The following is a 25,275-nucleotide window of genomic DNA, read 5'->3' on the forward strand; positions in this document are numbered from 1 at the left end:
TGTTTCAACTTTATTTTGTTGGCAAACCAAACATTCTGCCACAAACTTTTGAATATCTGATTTAAGGCCATCCCAAAAAAATTCCTTCTTAACCCTGTGGTAAGTTTTTAAAAATCCTGAGTGCCCTCCTAAGGGAGAAGTGTGCAATTCCATAAGAATCTTTTGTTTTAGCTGGGAATTCTTACAGAGGTATAAGCGATCTTTGTACCATAACGAATCATTTTGCCAGCTAAATGTATCAGATGTACTGGAATCTTGTTGTAACTTTCGAATAAGTGCCCACACTTCTTCGTCATTCTTCCATTCCTCCCTTGCTTCGTTTATCCAATCTGGTTGGATAATAGAAATGGCGCACAACAATGCTTCCACATCCTCATCCTTTCTTGAGAGTGCATCTGCCACCACATTTTGCTTCCCTTTTTTGTAGATGATTTCAAAGTCATAACCCAACATCTTTGTGACCCACTTTTGTTGCTCTTCAGAGGATAATCTTTGTTCTAAAAAGTATTTAAGGCTATCATGATCCGTTTTTACCTTGAAGTGTCTTCCCATTAGGTAGGGTCGCCATTTCTTAAGTGCATGGAGTATTGCCAACATTTCCTTCTCATAAATAGCTTTGCTTAAAAACTTTCCCTTGATTGGACGACTTTCAAAAGCAATGGGTCTTTCATCTTGCATTAGAACAGCACCAATTCCATTTCCTGAAGCATCACATTCCACAATAAAGGTTTTTGTGAAGTCCGGTGTAGCTAAGACCGGTGCTTGGCACATTGCCTCTTTAAGATGTTCAAAGGCCTTTGTTGCTTCCGGAGTCCATGAAAATGCATCTTTCTTCAATAATGTTGTTAGAGGTGCTGCTATTCTCCCATAATTCTTAACAAACTTGCGATAATACCCTGTCAACCCAAGAAATCCTCGCAGATGCTTTATGGATGTGGGGATTTTCCATTCCTTAATGGCTTTAATTTTGCTAGGGTCTACCTTAACTCCTTCATGAGATACAATATGACCCAAATATTCCACCTCCTGGACTCCAAAGAAACATTTGGATCTTTTTGCATATAATTGTTTCTCCTCCAATAGTTGTAGCACCCTGTCAACATGTTCAACATGATCCTTCCAAGACTTGCTGTAGATTAGTATATCATCAAAAAATACTAACACAAATTTTCTAAGGAATGGTTTGAAAATTGAATTCATCAAACCTTGAAATGTTGAAGGTGCATTGGTAAGGCCAAAAGGCATGACCAAAAATTCATAATGACCCTCATGAGTTCTAAATGCTGTTTTCGGAATGTCTTCAATCTTCATTCTGATTTGATGATATCCTGAACGAAGATCCAACTTGGTGAAGTAAATTGATCCATGCAATTCATCCAGTAATTCATCAATGACAGGAATGGGGAACTTATCTTTAATAGTGAGCTTGTTGAGCTCCCTATAATCTGGACACATGCGCCATGATCCATCCTTCTTGTGCACCAATACTACTGGAGCAGAGAAAGAACTTTGACTCGGTTGAATTATACCAGCCTCTAGCATTTCTGCAACCATACGTTCAATTTCACTCTTTTGGACATAGGGATATCTGTACGGCCTGATGTTTGGAGGAACACTTCCTGGAATCAGATGAATAGCATGATCATGATCACGCATAGGTGGGAGACCTTTGGGAGTCTCAAATACCTTGGAATGATTGTCCAAGACTTTTTGGAGATCTGGAGAAATAGATGATTCCAATGTGGAAACATCTAGCGAACATAATTGTGCAATTACACCTCTTTGCTCCTTTTTTAGAAGCTTTGTCATACCATTAGAGCTGATTATCTTTCCTGGTTTCCCTGCAATACCCCTTAATTCAACTTCCTTTCCTTCCGTAGAAAATTTGATGAAAAGTTCTTGAAAATTAAAAGCTATTGTACCCAAGGATTGTAGCCATTGGACTCCTAGTACAACATCAGCACCTCCCATTGGAATGGAAAGCATTGGGCTAGTCAATACATATTCTCCCATGGATAGCTTGATATTATGGCACTTTCCAGAGCAATTTATTGTTCCTCCATTTGCAATCATCACTTGACACTCTGGTGCTGGATATAGGAAGCAATTCAATTCTTTTGCTACCTTACAATGAATAAAATTGTGGGTGCTTCCTGAATCAATCAACACTATTACCTTTTTCTTCTTGATTTGTCCTTCTATCTTGATGGTTTGAGGAGTGGTAATTCCCGCCAATGCATTACAAGATATGGTCGGATTTATTTGTTCTTCATCTAGGCTTTGTTCCTGGAGTATATCCTCTTCTTTTGACCTTTCTTGCTCCTTTTCTTCTTCCTCTTCACAATCTATGTAGAATAATTTCTTCTCAGCACACTTATGACCTTTAGTGTATTTGCTATCACAACTGTAACAAAGCCCTTTTGCTCTTTTTTCTTCCAATTGTTGTGGTGTCAACCTTATAGGTTGTGGAAGACTAGGGGCAACAACACTTCCGTCTTTATAGTTGTGAGTGGTATGCTTCCTGGTTGCCATAATTTTGCTTTCCATTTTTCTTGCTAACCTGAATGCCTTCTCTAATGAATCAGGTTCCCAAAGGCGAACATCATGTTGGATATTATCCTTTAAAGACCCTATGAACACATCAATCCTATGCTCCTCTGGAATATCTTTTACCCTTATGTTCAATTTTTGGAACTCCTCAATGTGCTCCATTATTGAACCCTTTTGTTTGAGACTTATCAATTGGCTAAAAAAAGTGTTGCTTTTTGTATCCTCATAATGTGCTATCAATTCTTCCGTAAAAATTGCCCAAGTGATAAATTGTTTACGAGAGCAAAGCCATTGATACCATACAAACTGATTTGGTTCCAAATATAAAGTTGCCATACGTACCTTTTGTGTGTTTTGCACATTATTGAGATCGAAGAATTGCTCCATCTGTAATATCCATGTTGCGGGATCCTTGCCATCAAACTTCCTCATATCGATTTTTGGAATATGGTGGGTCTTCGATCCAACATTAGAGTCTATGGAATCATGATTAACATTTCTTTTGTTCTCATCATGAGTTTCCTTTACTACCCTTTCACCATTAGTGACCCTTTCTTGTAGCAACTTCTTCAATTCTTCCATGTCTGTCTTCAAATCTATCTTCAAATCATCCATCTTAGCTTCTACGCCTTTCTTTAAACCATCCATCTTAGCTTCTACATCTCTTTAAACCATCCATCTTAGATTCTGTCCTTTTTGTGCAAGTGACACTTGTTGCACTTGGTCTTGTAATTTTGATATATCATGTTGCATTTCTTCCTCTTCTTCATGAGTCATGCTAGAGCTTTCAGGTTCCTTACTAGGTGTTTGCATTTTCTTTCCTTGGGGCATCAGTTACCGATAATAATGCTTTACTATGCCCTTTGAATTCCTTCAAACCAAGCTTACGCAAAAATTAAAAAAAAAAACTACACACCTTTTTTCACTTTGTAGAAGCCTGATATTGAATCTGATGTATCTCTGTAATTTCGAATCATCCAGTTCTGAAATTGTGACCTGTAGTAGCCTTCTGTGTCCTCTTTCCAATGCCACTAGTCTGATCCAAATTGGATTCTCCAAGAAAGAGTTATGCACAATCTCCCACAGTGACCTGATTGTAGACTAGTTCAGTAGAGCGAACTTGTATGAAGTGCCACATGTCACTGTTTCGACCTTTGACTCTAAAAAATATATAAAAGAAAACTACAGTCCGTCCTCTTTCTGTACCTTCTTACGAAATTTCAATCCGATGCTCAGAGAGAAAGTTATGACGATTTTCCCCAGGTCACCTGTTTGGAATGTAATTCAGGAGTCTGCAAAAAGACCAACTTCCTCAGATCATATCTCCGCAAATATAGCACGAAAAGATCTGAAATTTGGACCCAAGGTTCAACACTATTTCTTCTCAAATGGGTTTTTTTTTCAACTTCTGAAACATCACAAAAAAAAGTTATAGCAAAAATTCCACGATGACCTGTTTGGAGCAGCGAAACCCTAGAATCCAAAGCTCTGATACCAAATGTTATGAAACCAGCTCAAGAAAAGATAGAAAAGATAGATCAACGCCTTAGAATTCAGCCTCTTCGAGGGGGCAACCTCCTTTACATTACATAAATGAAAAATTCTTGGATGATTCAAATGACAAAACCTCCTTTCTATATATAGGAGTCTAAGGAGTCACAATATAATCCAACCGACCTAACAATAATAATATAAAGCCACAAAAATAACAATAGAGGGATTCTATGGGGCACAGTAATAACAATATGGGGGCAATAGGGGCACAACAATATTAATAAGGGGTATAACTACAATAGTAATGGGGTAATCACTAGTATTATGCAGACCCAAAATAATTCTTATCACATGTTTCACTATTCACACTACAAAGTGTTTGACATCACTATTTTATAAGCCACTTGGTAGATCTTTACTAATTCTGGGAAGTGTGTTGAGAATATTGTGTGTGAAATTTTGTTGATGTTTGTGGTTGTTTTATTGGTATTTTATCAATTGAATATTGTGTGGGGTGGGTTGTAAAATTATTTTGGTGTGTAGAAGAAAAAAATAATCAAATGATGCAGAACAATGAAGAACATACCAACTATTCAATAGACTAATGTGACTCATCATGCTCCGGGAGAATTAGTCACAGGTAGTTCTTAATAAGGTCAAGTTGGTGTGACCCGTCGTGCTCCAGGGGCATCAGTACAAGTTATTTTTTAAGGACAAGTTGTAGAATTGTCTACTGAAGACATTCTATACCCAGAATGCTATCCTAGATAACTGATGAAGGTTTTGAAGCATCGTGGATTCACAGATGGTGGCAGTTCCACAAGATGGTTCAATATCGAGACTGACCCGTTGCGCTCCAGGAGGTTGAGAAGCGTCAATTCTGCAATGCACGTCAATTATGGTTTGAAGAGGTTACGTTTTAAATGGAGGTAAAGTGACAGCTTGAAGATGTGATGGTGAAAGAGCAGTGTTTGTGATATTCCAAAGTGGATGTGAGTGCTGATGAAGACCAGTCAAACAAAGATTCATTCATTGTTGTAATACCTATTTTCTATATTTTCTACATGTAAGCATTAAGGGAGGGTGTTGGAATTAATGCTTCCATGCCATTTGTGGTTGTCTTCATGAGTCCCTAGGAATCAATCTAGAAGTAGTTGTTTTCCTATGTGTGAGTTGTAATGGTTATCTAAATCTATCGTAGTCACTAGTCCATATGCTATAAATATGTATCCATTGAAATCAATAAAATATCAAGTGTGATTTCATGTGTGCTATTTCTCTCTCTCATTTTTCGAATACACACCCCTATTTCATGCATCTTCATGCATTAGTAGATTGAGGACTCCGCACCCTAATCTACTCCAAAGATCCAAGATTCTACATATTGATCATTTTAAATATTCAGGACTTTGTGCCATAAATATGCAAGACTCCACATCTTTATATTTCTTAGATTTAGGACTCCACGCCCTAATTTCCATGGCTTCTCATCTATTGTGCTTTGAAACTCTGTGTTTCTCCTTATGGCACTGATTGTGTGCTTTTACCCATCTGATGGTTCACTAGTAAGGCCTTGTTCGAAGACGTTCACACATTACAATCTCATAGATCAAAGGAATCAAATGAATTTCATAATGAAATTAAATTAATCACATTTGACCAAGAATGGTGCATGACTTCGATAGTCATTTTGGTTTTCAATAAATGACTTCCACAGTCATTCATAATTGAACATCCTTGCTGGAAAATGACCAGGTTCCCTACCACATCCTTCTTAGTACAATATTAGACATATATAATCACATAAATCATGTATCATCCATAAATCATAATTAACCATTTGTTCCACATAACCATGAGCATCCATGGGTATATGTGTCTCGATCTTGGATCACCATCCATGTCATACACCTGCTTCATAAATCAGATGCAAAAAGAGAAACATATGTATAGCATTTACTTAACCAAAACCATCTAATAAAAATAATCAAAGATACCACACATAAGAGGAAATATAAATATATAAAACATTGTTCCCCAATCCAATGATCAATCTATCATACACAAACATAAAAGGAAATATAACTATGTATATAAAAATTATTCCTCAATCAAGTGATCAATCCACCATATATATAACTCATCAAAAATCACCCTTGATAGGAGTGACAAAACTATACTAAGGAAAATAGGACACTCCAATATACCAAATTTTCATCCCATGTATTCAGATGATTCTAGTTGTATTCCCTTAGAAGCTACACCAAAGTCTTGTTGACTACATATGTATTCCCATATGTTTATGGATGGAATGTTGTAGATCTCTTCAACTTTGTGTCCATCTTCTCACACAATGTAGTCTAGAATGCATTGAGAAATATTGTATCCCTATCTGATATGATGCTCCTTGGTATCCCAAAGTGCACCTAGACCTATCCAAAGAACAAGTTTGTTGCTTCTTTGCCACTAATGGTATTCTTACAGGGAATTAGAACACACATCTTGTTGAAGCTGTCAACTACCATTAATAGGTAGTCATGTCCCCTCCTGGTTGTCAAAAAGCCTCCCACAAAGTCCATGGAAATTCTTTCCCTTCTTATACTTGATCACCAAATGAAACTGTTGTAAAACCGTATCCACTTGTAATGATTGGTCTGCTGTAGCTTAATCTGGGCTTGAAAGTACTATAACGATTGGTGATCTATGTGGATTACAGTGTCATTTCCCATTAGAAAGTGCTTCCACTTCTTCACAACTTGCACCATGGCATAGATATCCTTGTCATAGGTAGGGTAGTTAAGGATTGCCCCATGAAATACTTCAGAATGGTAGCATACATGCCTTCCTCCCTAGATCAATATAGCTCACATAGCATACCCACTCACACCTTTATCCACTTCAAAGGGCCACTGCAAGTTTGTTAATGCAAAAACTAGTGCTTGGATGATCTTCTTACTTAGCTCTTCGAAATACCTTTGCTGACCTTTTCCCCACTTGAAACTTTTACCACTCGTTGTTATGGCATAGAGTGGTGCTGCTACCACCAAAAATGAGGCTATGAACTACCCCAATGAAACTCCTGACCTCAGAAACATTAGCAGGAACCAAACATTTCATGATGGCCTCCACCTTGGAAGGATCTATCTTCAGTTCTCCTCCATTGATCACATGCCCTAGGTACACCGAAGATTGCTACACAAACTCTCACTTCTTGAGATTTTCTAGTAGTTGGTGCTTCTTCAATATTTCGAGCACCTATGACAAATGTGACATATTTTCCTCCTAGGTAGCACTATCTAACAATATATCATCCAAATAGACAATGATAAATGGATCTATAGAAGGGTGCAACGCATCATTCATTAATCTCATAAATGTAGTTGGTGCATTACATAGGCCAAATGGCATGACTAACCACTCATATAAACCTTGTCTGGTTTTGAAGGGGGTCTTCCATGTATCTTCTTCTTTGACTCAAACCTAGTGATATCCATAGTTCAATTCCACTTGGTGAAGTAATTTTATAGTTTCAATTGATCTAGAATATCATCTATCCTAGGCATGGGGTATCTGTTCTTGAGTATGATTTTGTTCAACGCCCTGTAATCTATACAAATTCGTCAAGTACCATCCTTATTCAACACAATGATGATGGATGACCCACATGGTGATGTACTTAGTTGAATTAAACCTTGTTGCAACAATTGTTGCAATTGTTTCTTCACCTCACTTGCTTCTATAACGGACTGCTTGTATAGCCCATTATTTTGCAATGGGGAGTCTAGCAATAGCTGGATCTCATGCTCCAATTCTCTCGTAGGTGGTGACCATCTAGGATCTCAAAACACATCCTTGTATGCCTATAAAAACTCCTCAAATTATTTTTTTTGTTTATTAGCACACCCCTCCAGGGATGCCTTGCCTCTTATTGGCTTCTCTTCAAACTAAATTTCTCTTTAAAATAATAAAACATACTTCTTGCTCAAACTGATCAATTTCTTGGCTTGGTTGGCACTTACTAGTGATATTTTTTACTTTCCTATGTGTGTGTTGCAAATGAACAATTTTCCATCCTTGACAAGCTAATATTGGTTAGATATCCTCATGAATATTGCATCACACATGTACATGTATGGACTCCAAAATACGACTCCACATACGTCAAGGGGAACCAAATCTAGGTCTATTTCATCAATAAATTAGCACTGATAGAAAATATAATTTTACATTATTTTGTTACCTTCAACTCCACATTCCTATTTACCCATCCCAATGGATATGGATTTGGCTGATCACGAACTTCCAACCCCAACATCTTGACAAGCTCTATTGCAATGAGATTTGTTTGATATCCTGAGTCAAATAGAGCATAAATATTTGTCTTCTTGACCTGTATCTTTTTATGGAAGAGCTTGGTCATTTCTTTCTCTTCTTATTGTTGAAGGTTACTCAGATTCACTTCCTTCTACACTGACGTACAAAAGATATTCTTGTCCACATCCAAGCTTCTTTGAAATTGGTTTCTCAAATCAGTGGCCATGAGAATCTCTTCTTGTTCTTCGGGTTTAGCTCTGTATGCAACTTCCAACATTTTCCCCCTACATGGCCATTGATTTTGTAGTGGTTTCTAGGATCTTTGTAGTGGTGTGTTATGGGTGTCATCTTCTTATATTTTCCCCATTTTTTATTCTTCTTCCCCTCCTTAGAAGCTTCTTGTTTCTCCTTCTGCTTCGATCCACTTTATTGCACTCTCTCCAGGCTTCTGTTCTCCGAGTATTATGCCTGTACACAAGCCTCGTCCACTAATTTGGGATTGAACAACATCACTTTCTCATGCATATGGAGGTGTACACCCCCAAATGCTTTAGGAGTACATTTCGGTTATCTGGAGAGATACCCAAAATTATAGCCATCTTCATGAATTTCTTGGTGTACTCTTGCACACTTTTGCCTAACTTTTTCCTGAAGTAACGCCATCGGATCCACTGGTCCTCCATGTACCCAATGGGATAAAACTATGACTTAATGATGATTTTGAAATCCTCCCACTTAGTTACTAGAGGTTCTCCCTCGAATCTCAGGGTTTCTGTGTGGATATCCCACCAAGTCATTGCATGGCCCTCTAATTTCAACCATGTGAATGAGATATTTTTCCCTTCCTCGATCTAATGGACACTGAAATAAAATTCTAGTTGTTGCAAGTAGTGGTTCAACTTAAAATCATCGATATTGCCACAGTATGACTTGATGTTGAATTTTTCTCCTAGTTTAAACAGGGACTATGATTGGTTCACGACACTCAAACTGGGTTGATCTTTTTTGGGTCCCCCCTTCAACTAGTTCTTAGTTTCTCGCTGATATTTTGATCCCCGTTCTGATTTTTCCTCTACATTCAAACCTCCATCTTCTCCAAATATCCCTAGCTTTCTATGCAAGGCCATCATGAGGAGGCTTATATTGCAATTGATACCTTCGACTTGTTGTTCCAACCACGTAAACCTCACCTTTGCAGGATCATGAGGCTCATTTATAGATTCATTAGCCATGATTAGGGTTTTACAATTTTCGGCCCCGCCAATCTAGATCCCTACGATATCTAAAAAATAACTAAAGAAACCTTCTCTAATACAAAATGATCCATAAAATTTCGTGGATATTCCACTGGACAGTTTGTCAGAACAAATATGATAATATTATATTAAAAATATTAGATTCTACATTATTACACTTTTATTAAAATTAAAGATTTGTAGTTTTATCTATAATTAGTGCATGCATGTGAATGGAAATTATGCATAAAAGTAGAGAATGATAAAATAATCTCACATACACACATAATACACAATATATTCTCTCTGGGAAACCCTTTCAGGAGAAAACCCAACTTGAAGGTGAGGTCGCTTTTCTCTCTTTCTTTGTCTGGAAATATGGCTATAGATACAAAGAAGTAATGTATGTGGACCATGGGATGCTATAGTGCATAGATCCTCTGTGTGTGCTATACCTCCTATCTCTTTTGGCTATACTTTTTATAGCTATGGAAACAAATTCTCTTGAAAGAATGGAATGCCTCTTCCTCCTAGTGGTCCGATTATAACACAACCCGATAGCCTACTAGTGGTTATTTTTTACTACATCAAATCTTAACTAGAGTTACAATATAGACTCTTCTAGAGTATTTTACATCATAATCATGTGGTTAGCCCCTTTTGCATGAATAATGGGGGTTGATGCAACATCCTCTCGAACTATAGGTATGAAAATAGGAAGGTCAACTTCTGAGTGGCATAACTTTTGCATACAGAATCCGATTAACGCGCGTCTTGCATCGCTGGAAATATATTTGTGTAGAAGAGAATGAAATGGTGCTACACCAAGGTGGATAATTTTTACCCCAAAGAAACATCATTTGATGCCTCAAAATTCTCCTAGAGGGCTTTAGACCCCGTTTTTCCAAACCGGGTCTCGCTGGTAAAAACAGTCCCATGAGCTAATTCTTACACTTTTTCCACTCCAAATGCATTGCGATGGATGATAAAAAAATATAATTATCCGATCTTGGTCATCAGTCCTCAACCATTGCTTCTGAGTTTTTACTCTAGGGGGCAATTTGTTACAGGTTGTTTTTTCACATCTACTCAAATGGCTTGGAAACTAAACCAATCAACATCCTTGACACCTTTCAATAATCCCTTTGCAAATCCCTAAGTGTTATCTCTCCAAAAGGTCTAAGAATTCTAGGTTTATCAACTTAAAAAGTCATTTTTGGACCCATAACACCCTATCTACTATGCAACCTGCATTGTTTCATGTTGCATAACTAAGAAATTGCAATGCCTATCGTAGGTTCCCTTTGCTGCACGCGTGATGGTTCTACAATTTCAGGAAAAATAAAAAAATATTTACGAAATTTGTCTTTCCGATAGCTTCTAAGGTCATTTTAACCATTTACTATTGATTGAGATCTCGAACTCCTATCCTAGAGGTCTTATCTCTTATCCCTAGATCTTATCTTCCCTCATATGTGGATCCAAGTCCTAGATTGGTAAAACCCAAACTACCCTATTACCTTATAAATTTTCTACCTTCCATCTAGTTCGGGTTTGATTTTGGAGACTCTTAGCTATGCCCTGATGTTGCTGTTTTTTACCTAAGGATCTATTACCATCCTTGAGTTGATATTGAAATATTTCTTTGTGGCTAAGGAAGGACAAGTTTTGGTGGGATACATTTACATTGTCAATAATCGCAAAAGGGTTGTAATATTCTCCTACATTTCATTAATACAAAATATTTGTTTTCCTATACTTGTGTTTATTTGATGCATGTGTATTTCAATTCCCTCTTGACTCATTTTTTAGAGGTATTGGTCTATGATATGTGTATCTTGTAGTTCTCTTTCTTGTTGTAATTGTTTTGCAGGTCTCATTTATAGTAATTAGAGTTGGAGCTAAAGTTTACAAGCGAAGAGAAGAGGAGGACTTATGTTGGATTCTAGGTAGGATTTTTCCTCCATTTTCTAATTTCTCTAAGGAAAACACAAGTGTTTTTCTTCTATTGTTTCTAGATCAGACCACTAGATCTAGGAAATTCACTTTTTTCTGCATAAGAGAATTTTACATATAACAACATCATCATGATGTCAATGATCCACATGGCAGCCTATGAGGGGTGCAACATGTCACCCTGTTTCAAACTTATTTCCAACCCAAAAATTCCAATTGTCATTGCCATGTGGTAGCCCCTAATGGTGCCACATCAACATTTTAATGTCAATAGCCTCCACATCATTATGTAATAGAATGTTGCCACATGGTGATATCCAATTGGTCATGGCGGATCCATTAAACATTATGCTAATTTTCTTTCATCTAACCATTGATTTGTTCTATCTATAATGAATCCATCCAGAACCTTCCCATTTCTTCCTTTAATAATTTTGGGTTGGCCCTGCAGTTTTCCCTTTTAAATTTAACCCAACTAATTGATTTTAAACTGACCATAACTTCTCATTCGTCATAATTTTTTCTAAGCGGAATATACCATTGGAAAGGTATTAAAGAGAACTGCACAACCATTCTAGTTGTAAGATATTTTGAGCCTATTAAATTCATCAAATACTCAAATAACTTTAAGCACCCATATATTCATGTAATGAGACCTTGCAAAAGGTCTAATTGTTATATTTCTTTACAAACAATCCTTCTACTTCTTTGATCATCAAGGATGGCCCTGTTGTTGTTGTCCCATACATCGTCTTTGACATCAATGACATCTTGTTCTCACCAATGACAACAATATCTGCAATAAGAAATCCTTGGAGAGAGTAATAAGAAAGAATTGAATATTTAGTTGCATGTCACTTTTTATGCTTCTCTTATTCTCAATCTAATGTTATAACTATACATTTAGTGTATATTTATCTTTATAATTAACTTTATTTCTTTGTGTCATTTTCTTTCAATAAATGGTATGATTTGCAAACATCCCATGCATTGGTAAAAATATTCTTTCATCATAATCATAATTGAAAATAAAGGACATTTTAAAATATATTAAATATTTTAATATATTTAATAGCGATAAAAGTCCAATTTACACTTCAACATGTCCCTCAGGATCTAATCTCCCCTTTCTATTTTTGAACTGTAGTTATGATATTTGTTTATACCTTTTTGGATTTTCGCATTACAAAGTCTTACTTTTATGCCACTTATTATTAGATAAATTTTCTACGCTTGCAATTTGGTTTGATTGCTTGAATATGCTTAATATTTCAAATTTGTTTATGTTTTTATAAATCTTGTTATTTTTCCTTTCATTTGAAATTTTGTTAAAATCCTTCCATTTAAGATTTGTAGATTTTTATATCACTTTTATTTGATTGTATTTTTAAAAGGGGTTGTAACCCTCAAGAAATAAATGATAATATCTTGGTTATTCTTAAATTCATGTCTACGCCTGAAAGCATCACACTTAATCACCTATATAATTGTATATGACTTACTAGTGGAATTTCTATAGTTATGGTGGAACTCATTTCTTAATATGAATTCACTTCTAGAACAATAACACATTTACACATTAGGTTTGTTATAGGTTTTTTCTTCTTTTCCCCATTCATCTCACATTAAAATAGCTAATGCCTAGAATGATTGATGGACATAAGACCTTAAAGCTAAACTTTGGAGGTAAGTAAATTTCCAAGAAAATTAAAATAAATCTCATATCACCCCACTTCCTTTCACCTAAATTGTAAATAAAAATAATTTCAATATTTTCATAAATCTAAAAGGTGACTCTAAAATCAAATATAAGGAAGTCAAAAGCACCATAAAGTGTGGGAAGTACAAGTAAACCCATTAGGGCTATGGATTCTTGTTGGAAGTGGGGCCATTCTTATATGGTACTAAGGTAACTTCATTGGGGCTATGAATGATCACAAGAAATGAAGAAATTACAAGTCAAAGAGACATTAAGAACACATGTAGAAAACTATTTAATTACCTAGAGCGGTGACCCTAGATCACACTTTGTATCAATCATTTCTCGACTCAATGATAAGAAAAAGTAATATCATAAATTGGCATGAAGAAGTGATTTTTTAGCTAACTTATGTGCAAGTTTTGTGACTATATATATATATATATATATATATATATATATATATATATATATATATATATATATATCTATATCTATGGTGGTACCCATAAAATAAAGAGGTGTATATTTACATAAGTTTTTTAGTTAATGATTAGATAGAGATAACTGCTTCACCCGATGTGTTGCCATTTCTTGTGGTGTATACAACAACCCCTATTTGTTTCTAAAATAAATGGGGACCTTATTAATTTATTTATTTTGGTTTGTTAGTAACTTGCTTTTGGTGATTTTGTTACAAAAAACCCATTTTTCTTTGATTTTGTTGTGTTATATTTTTAGAAAAAATGGGTTACCACCAATCTAACCATTCATCCTCTGCTTTAGCTCTTGGTACAATGTTCCTTTGCCTCCCTAGATGTTGGCATGGGTGTGCTTGTCATGTTATTTAGTAAAGGGTTCGATTCCTCACCCAATTTTGCTATGTTTCACAGAACTTTGGATTCTAAGTGATATACACCCATTGAAGCTCACACAATGACTAAAACGATTGGCACCTTCCGCCCCCTAGATGATAAAATATCATGTTAAGTTCATAACCCTTAGATTAATGACTAATTATGATTTCTTTCTTGAACAATAACACTTTACATGTCCATACCCTGGATGATTGGATTCTATATTAAGTTAACATCATCTCAAGTAAAGGTTAATAAACATGGTTAATCATAATTAAGAGATGATAAAAGAAAATATCGTATCTAACCTCTCTCTATGGATATTATATGTTGTTGTAACACCCTCCTCCCACATCCACCCAAGAAACTAGCCAGCTAGGGTAAACATGTGATGAGAGGCCACTATGATATGATTCAACTTCCTAAGTCACGTTAAGGAAGTGGAACCGATGGAAACACACCATACAGACATTCAACATCACCTTCAAGACCCTCAAGAACCAATCCAACACTATAGACATATTGCCCTTGGGTCCCACTAAGCTTTGGATAACTTAAGCCTTAGCCTTAGCCTTATAGGATGACAGTGTCCAAAAACCCAAAGTTGCTCTCACAGGCTTTCCTACCAGCGTCACGAGATTCATTTAGTCCGTTCTATTCTAGTGTCTTTGGGATTTGAGCCACTTTGTTAGGCCCAGAGCCCAAGTCACTACCCAAAATTGAACCATCTCTTTAGATCAATAAAATAACATGGAAATGATAGTACTAAAGAAAATAATTATTTAAGACCTTGACTCGACCCCTCTTAGCCATGACAGGAATTTCGTCAAACATATCACGAATATGTAAACTACATGTCTAAATAACAAATCTGAGTACATGGGTCTCATACTTATTTGAGATTCACCATGAAGCATTGATGCCTCAACACATTAACTTCCATTCCATCCATTAGACCATAGATACATTTTTCATTCATATACAAGGAGAAACATGATGAGATCCATACATAGTTTCTCTCATAAAACATATACATAACCAACATAATAGGGACAAAAATACCAATGAAATCACTACCATATAAACTTGATATAATCTAGTATAATTCTCATAGAAAAACAAGGAGAAATAACCTCTTATTGATGATGCAAAATCCAACCCATGATGGGACTTCCACGTTCCACCGGACCATAGAATGGATGAGCCAAATCTCTCTTCAGTCATTCCCCCCCATGCCATATTCCAAGCATGAATGTGGGATATCATAGAACGAATCAATCAAAACTCATCCAGGGTTTCCAGAGGCCATCCACTTCAACCCATCAAATAGTGATTCCACCTCATAGTTGCACATCACCAAAACCATCATCAAATCGGTCTCTATCCCAACCTTTCAAGGCTCTAAAGCATTTGTTCCCACCCGAATCCCAGGACTAATAACTCAACCCACGGCTGCCACTGGGCTCCATAGCGTTTGTCCAACCAAGGCTTTTAGGACTAGTAACTCAACCCACAACATTTTGGGGAAAAAATTCCAGAGTGTTTTTCCAACCAGGGCTTCCAGGACTAGTAACTCAATCCACCAAGGGCCTCCAGAGCATTTTTCTAGCCAAGGCTTCCAGGACTAGTAACTCAACCTAATTTTTTATAAGGCTTCTAGAGCATTTGTCCAACTAAGGCTACGAGACTAGTAACTCAACCCAAGCCGTTATAGGTCTTCCAGAGCGTTTGTCCAACCAAGGCTCCAAGAACTAATAACTCAACCCAAGCTAAGGAAACATAAGAACCAACCAAAACAAAAAATGAAAGTAAACCCACAATCACCATGGCTACCCAAGAAATGGTAAGGCTAGGAAAATCCACTATAAATACAGGCAATCCTCCATGCCAATAAGAAATCATAACCAAGAAACCACATGCATGCACCATGCATGCCAAAACTAGTGAGGAAAACATACATGCAACTCGGTACCTGCAAGAAAATCTCGTTGTAGTTGTCGATCCCGATGTCCTCTTGTGCTTTCCTACTCTTCCTTTGCCTTCTTTCTCCAAGAATCTAGGTATGCCACACCCTCCAAGAGTTCTCCGAGAAAACTCTAAGTATCCAAGAGTGTTAAAGAGAGTGAATAGAAGAGAGCTCCACCAAAACTTGTCAAAATCTTGAGCCAAGAGATTGCCAACAAATCCTCAGAAGCCTTTTAATTAATGAGGTCTCTATTTTCTTCATTTTCCATTATTTTCCTTCATTTTCCTCCTCACATGCAACCTGTGACCTTTCACTTCCTTTTCTCCTAATTTCCATTATTTTCATAAATAAATGTGCCAAAAATGCGATTTTGCCTTTCTAAAGCCTTAGCTATTCCTTTGTCAATTTCCTTAGCCATAAACAACCCTCCCCCTTGGGGGACACTATCCTTGGTGTTCATTGACACCTATAATCAACAAGGCTATTAAAAAAACATACTACCCATGGATCTTTATAACACAACATATTGCAGTATTTACAATGACCACTACTAAAACATGAAAAACATATCATTTATTGGAGCTTTATAACATAACTCAGTACAATATTTACACTAACCACATATACACATACACATTTACTTCAACAAAAAAATAACCATACTGTCTGTGGAGATTTATAAACCAACTTGATATAATATTTATAATAATATACACACATATACACATACACATTTTGTCAACCAACAAATAAAAGGATGTGATGCCCGCATCCAAAAGAAGGGAATATAGAGGCTCACACCTCCACCCTCAAAGTAATACCAGGATTCACCTCCTTCCCAAGAAGTCCAAAATCTGCTGCAAAGTCAAATCTACATCCAATGTCCAATGCTACAATCTCGTGCCGCTTTTCATCTCAGTGAACAATTACCAGCTCATTGTTCCAGGGCGCACTCCCAATGTGCATTTGATTCCATTTGGAAATGCTAATGACCAAAAGAAATCCATTCATGCCCTTCCCTTATCTGTTATATAGTCCCTTGGGAAATCCATTCATCCCCTTTTGTGCAGTCACTCACCTCCCAAGATCTGTTGGCACCCCCATTTGAGGAATTCCATCCCTTGGCAAGTCTTCCTCACATTGGAAGATGGAAAACCAAGGCATATACCTTCCTCAAACCATCATACCAGTCATAGCATGCTCATGGAAATCAATGGACACTATTGGGTACAAGTTTCCCAGAATGGCCCTGCTCCTGAAGTTCTTTATCAACATACTAGTGCATTTTCCAATTCCTTTTGATGACGCTACTAATTCTTGTATTCAATTTCAACCACTCAACCAGGCATGTTCATGCATTCCTATTACAAGCATATAATTACCATTAGATTCAAAGTAAATTCAAATAATTCAAATCATACCTCATTGGTAGCTTGTCAATAAGGTACACTTGTAATCTTGTTTACTTCCTTTCACAACAAGTCAAACTAGCATCTTTGACCAAATCATCATGTAGAAATATATCACATTAGGTTATCTCAAAAGATAGCCATCATAGATCAAAATCATAAATCACATGTAACCATAAACCATAATCATAAATCACATGCATAGTAAAACTGAATAAAATACAAATACTTATCCTTTAATCAATCCTTGGCTTCCACTTTTGTCTTTATTCCATATGCACTCTGGATTGGTTGCCGCACCCGACAAACACCCAGTGCCTTCTCCTTAACCGTCTGCACAAACAAATAGTGTACATCCCACACATATAACCACACATGACATACCACACCATGCAATACAAGCATCTACACTTGACATACAACACATACACCTACACCCAGTGTATAACACAACACAATACATACCCTGCACCTGGTGTACAACACAGCATAGCACGTTACATACAAAATGTACATCACAACACATGCATCTGCACACAACGTGCAACACCAAAAATGAATACACATACACCCAATATAAAACACAATTCATACATCTATACCGGATGTACAATTCCACACAATACATCTACGTACACCTAGTGTACAACACAATAAAATACATGTACTACATAGAGTAGAACACAACGAGTATGCATGTCACGATACCACAACTACACAATACACATATATAGTACTGCATGTACACAACACAACATGTACAATGCACACACAATATGTTATGTAACCAGCTCACAAAAAGATAGAAAAGATAGATCAATGCCTTATAATTCAGCCTCTTCAAGGGGACAACCTCCTTTACATTACACAAATGAACAATTCTTGGATGATACAAATGACGAGACCTCCTTTCTATATATAGGAGTCTAAGGGATCATACTATATTCAGAGCCGACATAGAAATAATAATGTAAGGGCACAATAATAACAATAGTGGGCTTCTATGGGGCACAATAGTAACAATGTGGGGACTACATGGGTACAACAATATAATAAGGGGGTTGTAATAATAACAATAAGGGGTTACACTAGTAGTATAGGGGCCTAACATGCCCCTCTCCTTCAAAAAGTGTTGTCCTCAACGCTTGAGTAGTTGTTGATGCTTCTGTATAAAATTCTTGTCCTCCCATGTGGAATCTTCAGCGGGTAAGTTCTTCCACTTGATGAGATACTCTGAAATTGATCGATTTCGTAGTTGTCTGGTTCTTGTTTCTATGACTGCTCCAGGTTCCAATATGATTTTTCCTTCCTCTTCAAGTCCTGGCAATATTGTTTGAATTGCGATCTTCTACAACTTTTGAATGAGTAGCCACACTTCTTCGTCCTTCTTCCATTCATCCCTTGCTTCGTTTATCCAATCTGGTTGGATAATAGAAATAGCACAAAACAATGCTTCCACATCCTCATCCTTTCTTGAGAGTGCATCTGCAACATAATTTTGCTTCCCTTTTCTATTGATGATGTCAAAGACATAACCCAACATATTTGTGACCCATTTTTTCTATTCTTCTAAAGATAATATTTGTTCTAAAAAGTATTTAAGACTATCATGATCCATTTTTACCTTGAAGTGTCTTCCCATTGGGTAAGGTCACCATTTTTTAAGTGCATGTAGTATTGCCAACATTTCCTTCTCATAAATAGCTTGCTTGAGATGTAGCTGTAAAAATACCCAATCACCTACATCAAAACATTTTTCACTATGATGTTGATCTACCTATTATTTCATTCGATTTTGCTCCAAAGTGGCATTATCCTTTACAAGTTGGACAACTTTTTGTTGATGCTCGATGTGATCTTTCATTGCTTGAACCTTTTTCTTCTTGGTATGTCCTTCTATCTTTATAGTTTGAGGAGTGGTAATTTCTTCCAATGCTTTACAAGATATGGTTAGATTCATTTCTTGATGCTCTATGTGACCTTTCACTTCTTGAACATTTTTCTTCTTGATATGTCCTACTATCTTTATAGTTTGAGGAGTGGTAATTCAAGCCAATGCATTACAAGATATGGTTGGATTCATTTCTTATTTCTCGATGTGATTTTTCACTTCTTGAACCTTTTTCTTCTTGATATGTCCTTCTATCTTGAGAGTTTGAGTGGTAATTCTTGCCAATGCTTTACAAGATATGGTTGGATTCATTTCTTCTTTCTCTGGGGTTGGGACCTGGCGTATATCCTCTTCTTTTGATGTTTTTTGATCCTTTTCTTCCTCCTCTTCATACTCTATGTAAAATAATTTCTTCTCAGCACACTTATGACCTTTAGTGCATTTTCTATCACAATTGTAACAAAGCCCTTTTTCTCTTTTTTCTTCCAATTGTTGTGGTGTAAGCCTTGTAGGTTGTGGAAGGCTAGGAGAAGAAACACTTCCATAATTATAGTCATGAGTGGTGGAATTCCTTGTTTCCATAATTTCGCTTTCAATTTTTCTTGCCAACTTGAATGCCTCCTCCAATGAATCAGGTTCCCAAAAACGAACCTCATGTTGAATGTTATCCTTTAAAGTCCCTATGAAGACATCAATCCTTTGCTTCTATGGAATATAATTTACCCTTCTATTCAATTTTTGAAAGTCCTCAATGTTCTCTTCCATTGAACCCTTTTGTTTGAGATTTATCAATTGGCTAAAGAAGGAGTTTCTCTTTGTATCCTCATAATGTGCTATCATTTCCTTCGTGAAAATTGACCATGTAACAAGTGGTTTACGAGAACAAAGCCCTTTATATCATAAAAATTGATCTGGTTCTAAATATGAAGATGCAATATGTACCTTTTGTAATAGTTGCACCTCATGTAGATCGAAATATTTCTCCATCTTTAGTATCCAATTTACTAGATCCTTGCCATCAAACTTCCTCATCTCGCTTTTTCTTGATTTCAGGAGCTCGATCTTTAAAACTCTATACTTTTGGATCTTTAAGTTCTGAAATTGCGATCTGCAGTAGCCCTCTGTGTCCTCTTTCCAATGCCACCAGTCTGATCAAATTAAGATTCTCCAAGAAGGAGTTATGCACAATCTCCCAAGATGACCTGATTATATACCTTTTCAGAAGAGCAAACTTTTATGAAGTTCCACGTGTCCCTATTTTGACCTTTGGATCTAAAAAATAAGTACAAGAAACTACAGTCCGTCCTCTTTTTGTAACTTCTTATGAAATTTCAATCTGATGCTCAGAGAGACAGTTATAAAGATTTTCCCAAGGTGGCCTATTTGGAATGTAATTTGGGGGTCTGCGAAAACCCAAACTTCCTTAGACTATATCTCCGAAAATAAAGCAAGACAGGATCTCAAATTTGGAGCAAAGGTTTAGACCAATTTCTTCTCAAATGGGTTTTTGTTTTCGCTTCTAAAATAACGCAGAAAAAAGTTATAGCGAAAATGCCAGATGACCTATTTGGAGCAGCAAAGCCCTAGAATCCAAAGCTCTGATACCAAATGTTATGAAACCAACTCACAAAAAGATAGATCAACACCTTATAATTCAGCCTCTTCAAGGGGGCAACCTCCTTTACATTACACAAATGAACAATTCTTGGATGATACAAATGATATGACCTCCTTTCTATATATACGAGTCTAAGGGGTCATACTATATTCAGAGCCAACATAAAAATAATAATGTAAGGGCACAATAATAACAATAGTGGGCTTCTATGGGGCACAATAGTAACAATATGGGAACTACATGGGTATAGAAATATAATAAGGGGGTTGTAATAACAACAATAAGGGGTTACACTAGTAGTATAGGGGCCTAACACAATACCACATGTACACAAGTACCATTATATGTACAATAAGTACACAATACCACCTGTACAAAACACCACCTGCACAACATGTGCATAGCATCACATGTACATGACACCATCTGCACAACATGTACACAATGCCACATGTACATTGCACCACCTATACAATGTTTACACAATACCACATGTACACAGTACCACATGAACGACATGTACACGAAAGTACATGTACATAGCACCACATGCAAGACATTTAAACAACACTACCTGCACACAACGCCACTTATACAACGTGTACACAACACTACATGCACACAACACAATATGTACGTAGCACCACTTGTACCACATGCACGCAACACCATAGGTACATAAAACTACATATCCAACACGTACATAGCATCATCTGTACAAAACACTTCATATACAACCTGTACATATCACCATTTATGCCCATCATGACATATGAAATATTCACACAACACTATACGTATCATCTTGTACATAACATTGCATAAAAAACATGTACACACACTATATATACACAATAACACATGCACACAACATCACATATGTAACATGTACAACATATACAACATATTCACAACAATATTACCACACATCCAAAACCACATTGCCTCTCGCAAGCAACCTTGCTTCCAGTGTCTCTACACCATCCATGCTTATCCTAGCATGCCACGAACCACATGACTTGCATTCTGTTGATGCATCCGTTGGTATAACATGTCTATAACATAGAAATAATATAATCACATAATATCAACTCATAATCACATGATATTGACCTCGTAGATGTGTCAGGCTACTCTTCCCACTTGATTCCTCATGAACCAGGAACCTCTTCATGCCATTCTCTTGCATGGGTAGTCATTCCTCCGCAAGAATGATTCTTGATGACCTTGTCTGACAGTGACATAGATACATGGATACATACATACATATACATAAACATTATCATGAAAAACCGTGATCCTATTAGACGACAACGTACATACATACATACGTGTATATATATATAAACATCAACATAGTCATGATCATGACATAATTACCAAATAACATAAGGTCTAGGATAAGAGAAATTCCTTATTTGTGCATAGCATGCACAACCTTGAGAACCACCGTTCCCAATTTGGTCAAACCATTTGACACCTCAAGTCCACTTACTTTTCCTTTTCTGGTTACCCTTCTCATGTTTGTATTGCCACCATCCATTTACCATAATGGACCCAACCAGTCCTATTGACTATCATAGTCTTACCTTCCATTGTGCTTACTCATGCACTGAGCTTCATCTAAATCTTAAATTACCTTTTGGGTACCACATAGCTCTCCCTGAGATCCATTAACGTTCCTCTTTCTCAACCAATTCCCAAGACTCAAAACTTAAAATCCAAGCACAAGATACAAACGAGAAGAAAACCATGAAAATAAATAACAACACGACTCCGCAAAAAAAGTGGTATGGCCATACACTAGACATAAAAAAAGCTTATAATCAAGCACAACAAATCATGAAAGACCAAAACCACAATAATAACAACAAACACCATGACTCAATCCTCATGGTTCCCAATTCTTCCAAGGAAAGCTTAACCCGAGCCTTCTTCAAGATTTCATGGCAATTTCATTGCTATGCAACCCCCTGCATCATACCACCATAAACACATAACTATCAGTGCATAAATAAATATAATAATACACTAGTTACCTTACCTTGTTGTGCCAAGAACTTTGCCTGAAACTGAACACATCCGACATCTCTCAAGGGACTTCAATTCCCTTGACAAATCCACCTATAACTAGAGACTGGCTAATATACCTGTCAAGTACATGTTCATGACTATAGTACATATCCACATAATGTCAGACAAAATCAAGGTTAAGAAGATTTCCTATATGCAAGGCACTCGTTAATTTTGAATTAGGGTTTCCAAACATAGCCAAAGGAATTTTTGCCCAATTCCTTTGTTTTACACTTTTTTACTTTGTTGCAATCAAGGTTTACTATGTACTGCCACATCACCCAACTGTTAGTTATATAAACATATCAACTATTACCTTGTCATACTAATATCAAGCATGTGTTGACACATGTCAACCACATGTTCCAAATATCAAGACAATCATATCTATCAATTTGGAATCAACCTTTACCAGGACTAGAAATCCTGTCCTAATCCATAGTCAACTCATAGTCACTAGACATAATGCTACAACTATCACCTACTTACATGCAAGTAAATATCAACTATCTCAACACATATGTATTAGTACAATCATATTAAAACAAGATCATTTGAACACATACTCATATTATGAAATTCATCAAACATTCAACCAACTTGCAAACATACCATTCAACCAACTTGAAAACATACCATGGTAAATAAATCAACTAGACAACATAACAGACACCAAACACTTGAACACCATTTAGATGACATAATCAAACAATCAAGCACAAAGTAGACAACTTAAGCAAGATCATACCTTAATGTGTCTCAGGGGAGCCTATCTTTTCTGCACAACCAATCCAGATTAGCACAACATAATATCACATCATATTAAGTCATACCTGAATGTCATAACCCTAACCATTTGCATAGACCAATCCAACATAGTATCATACATACAACATCAAGATCTTAAATGCAATAACCCTAATCATCAAGATAACTATCATATACCAACAACAATTAACCTATAACATACTCATCAACAACATATAACATAATCATCAAGCTACCTAACATAAAACAACAATAGCAATGCATACAACCATCGATTACTATCATTCTTGACTATCTCACACATGTGCATATGACTATATTGTTATCACGAAAAATTGACCATCTAGCCATAATTTACTAGATGGATCGAAGTACACCATGTAGGGCCAATTTTACCATAGTAAAATTACTTTCACTGTGAGAAATTACTTAATAAACCACATTTGTTAAGTAATTTATAATTAAACCCATGAAGAATAATTAAATAAATCATTATTTATTTAATTATCTGCTAGGAATAATTAATTAAACCATTGTTTAATTAATATTCCTTGTCACGTTTGACCCAGTTATAAGAAATAAATAGATAAATCATTAATTATCTTATTTTTCTCTATGAATAATTAGTTAATCACTAATTAATTATTATTCATTATCAAGTTTCACTAAATCCCTTAGGAATAATTAAGTAAAGCATTATTTGTTTTATTAATCCTCAACAATGTTTCTTGAGATGATAAATAAATCATTTGTTTATTTATTTTTCTAAACAAAAGTTTAAATACGTTTTCCCTCCAAACCAAATATAATAAAATATTCCAAATTGTTAATTCTAGAAGGGGGTTAATAATATTTTATTATTGCTCATTATATGAGAATAACCTAATATTTTGTTATAAATAGAAGGGTTTTACATTCATTATTCACTTTCGATTATTTTCATTGTTGCACTCACTGTTGTAACTCTAATTATTATAACTGTCACATAACATTTTTCTTTTCCATCTGAGTTCTCATTGAGCTCAAACATTTTATTTGTTGGGTTTACACATTATAAAGGAGAGATACTCTACAAAAGCTGAAGACATTTGAGGATAGCCAAGAACCCATCCCATAGAGGGGGACTGGTAACATTATTTGTTCCCTTCACAAGTGTTGTTTAATAAAATATATTATTTATATATCTAGTTTCCATTGGATTATTGGAGTTACTTGCATTTATTTTACTATTCCATTTTGTTGTTTAACTATGTTCGTGGCATAGATAAGGGGTTTGGCTCGTTTGGTTTCTATCATTTGCTAGAAATCTACAATGTTTAGCAAGCATTTTAATTGTTACGGTTGTTTTTCATCCACAACTTTAAGTTTTTTCTTTTCATACACATTCGAGAAGAAAACACAATAACAAAATTGGCGACTCCACTAGGGAATTTCTCATTGTCAAT

Source organism: Pinus tabuliformis, chromosome 9 (assembly GCF_031772625.1).
Source record: "Pinus tabuliformis cultivar Carrire ecotype Pingquan chromosome 9, CPIR1, whole genome shotgun sequence".
Classification (NCBI taxonomy): Eukaryota; Viridiplantae; Streptophyta; class Pinopsida; order Pinales; family Pinaceae; genus Pinus; species Pinus tabuliformis.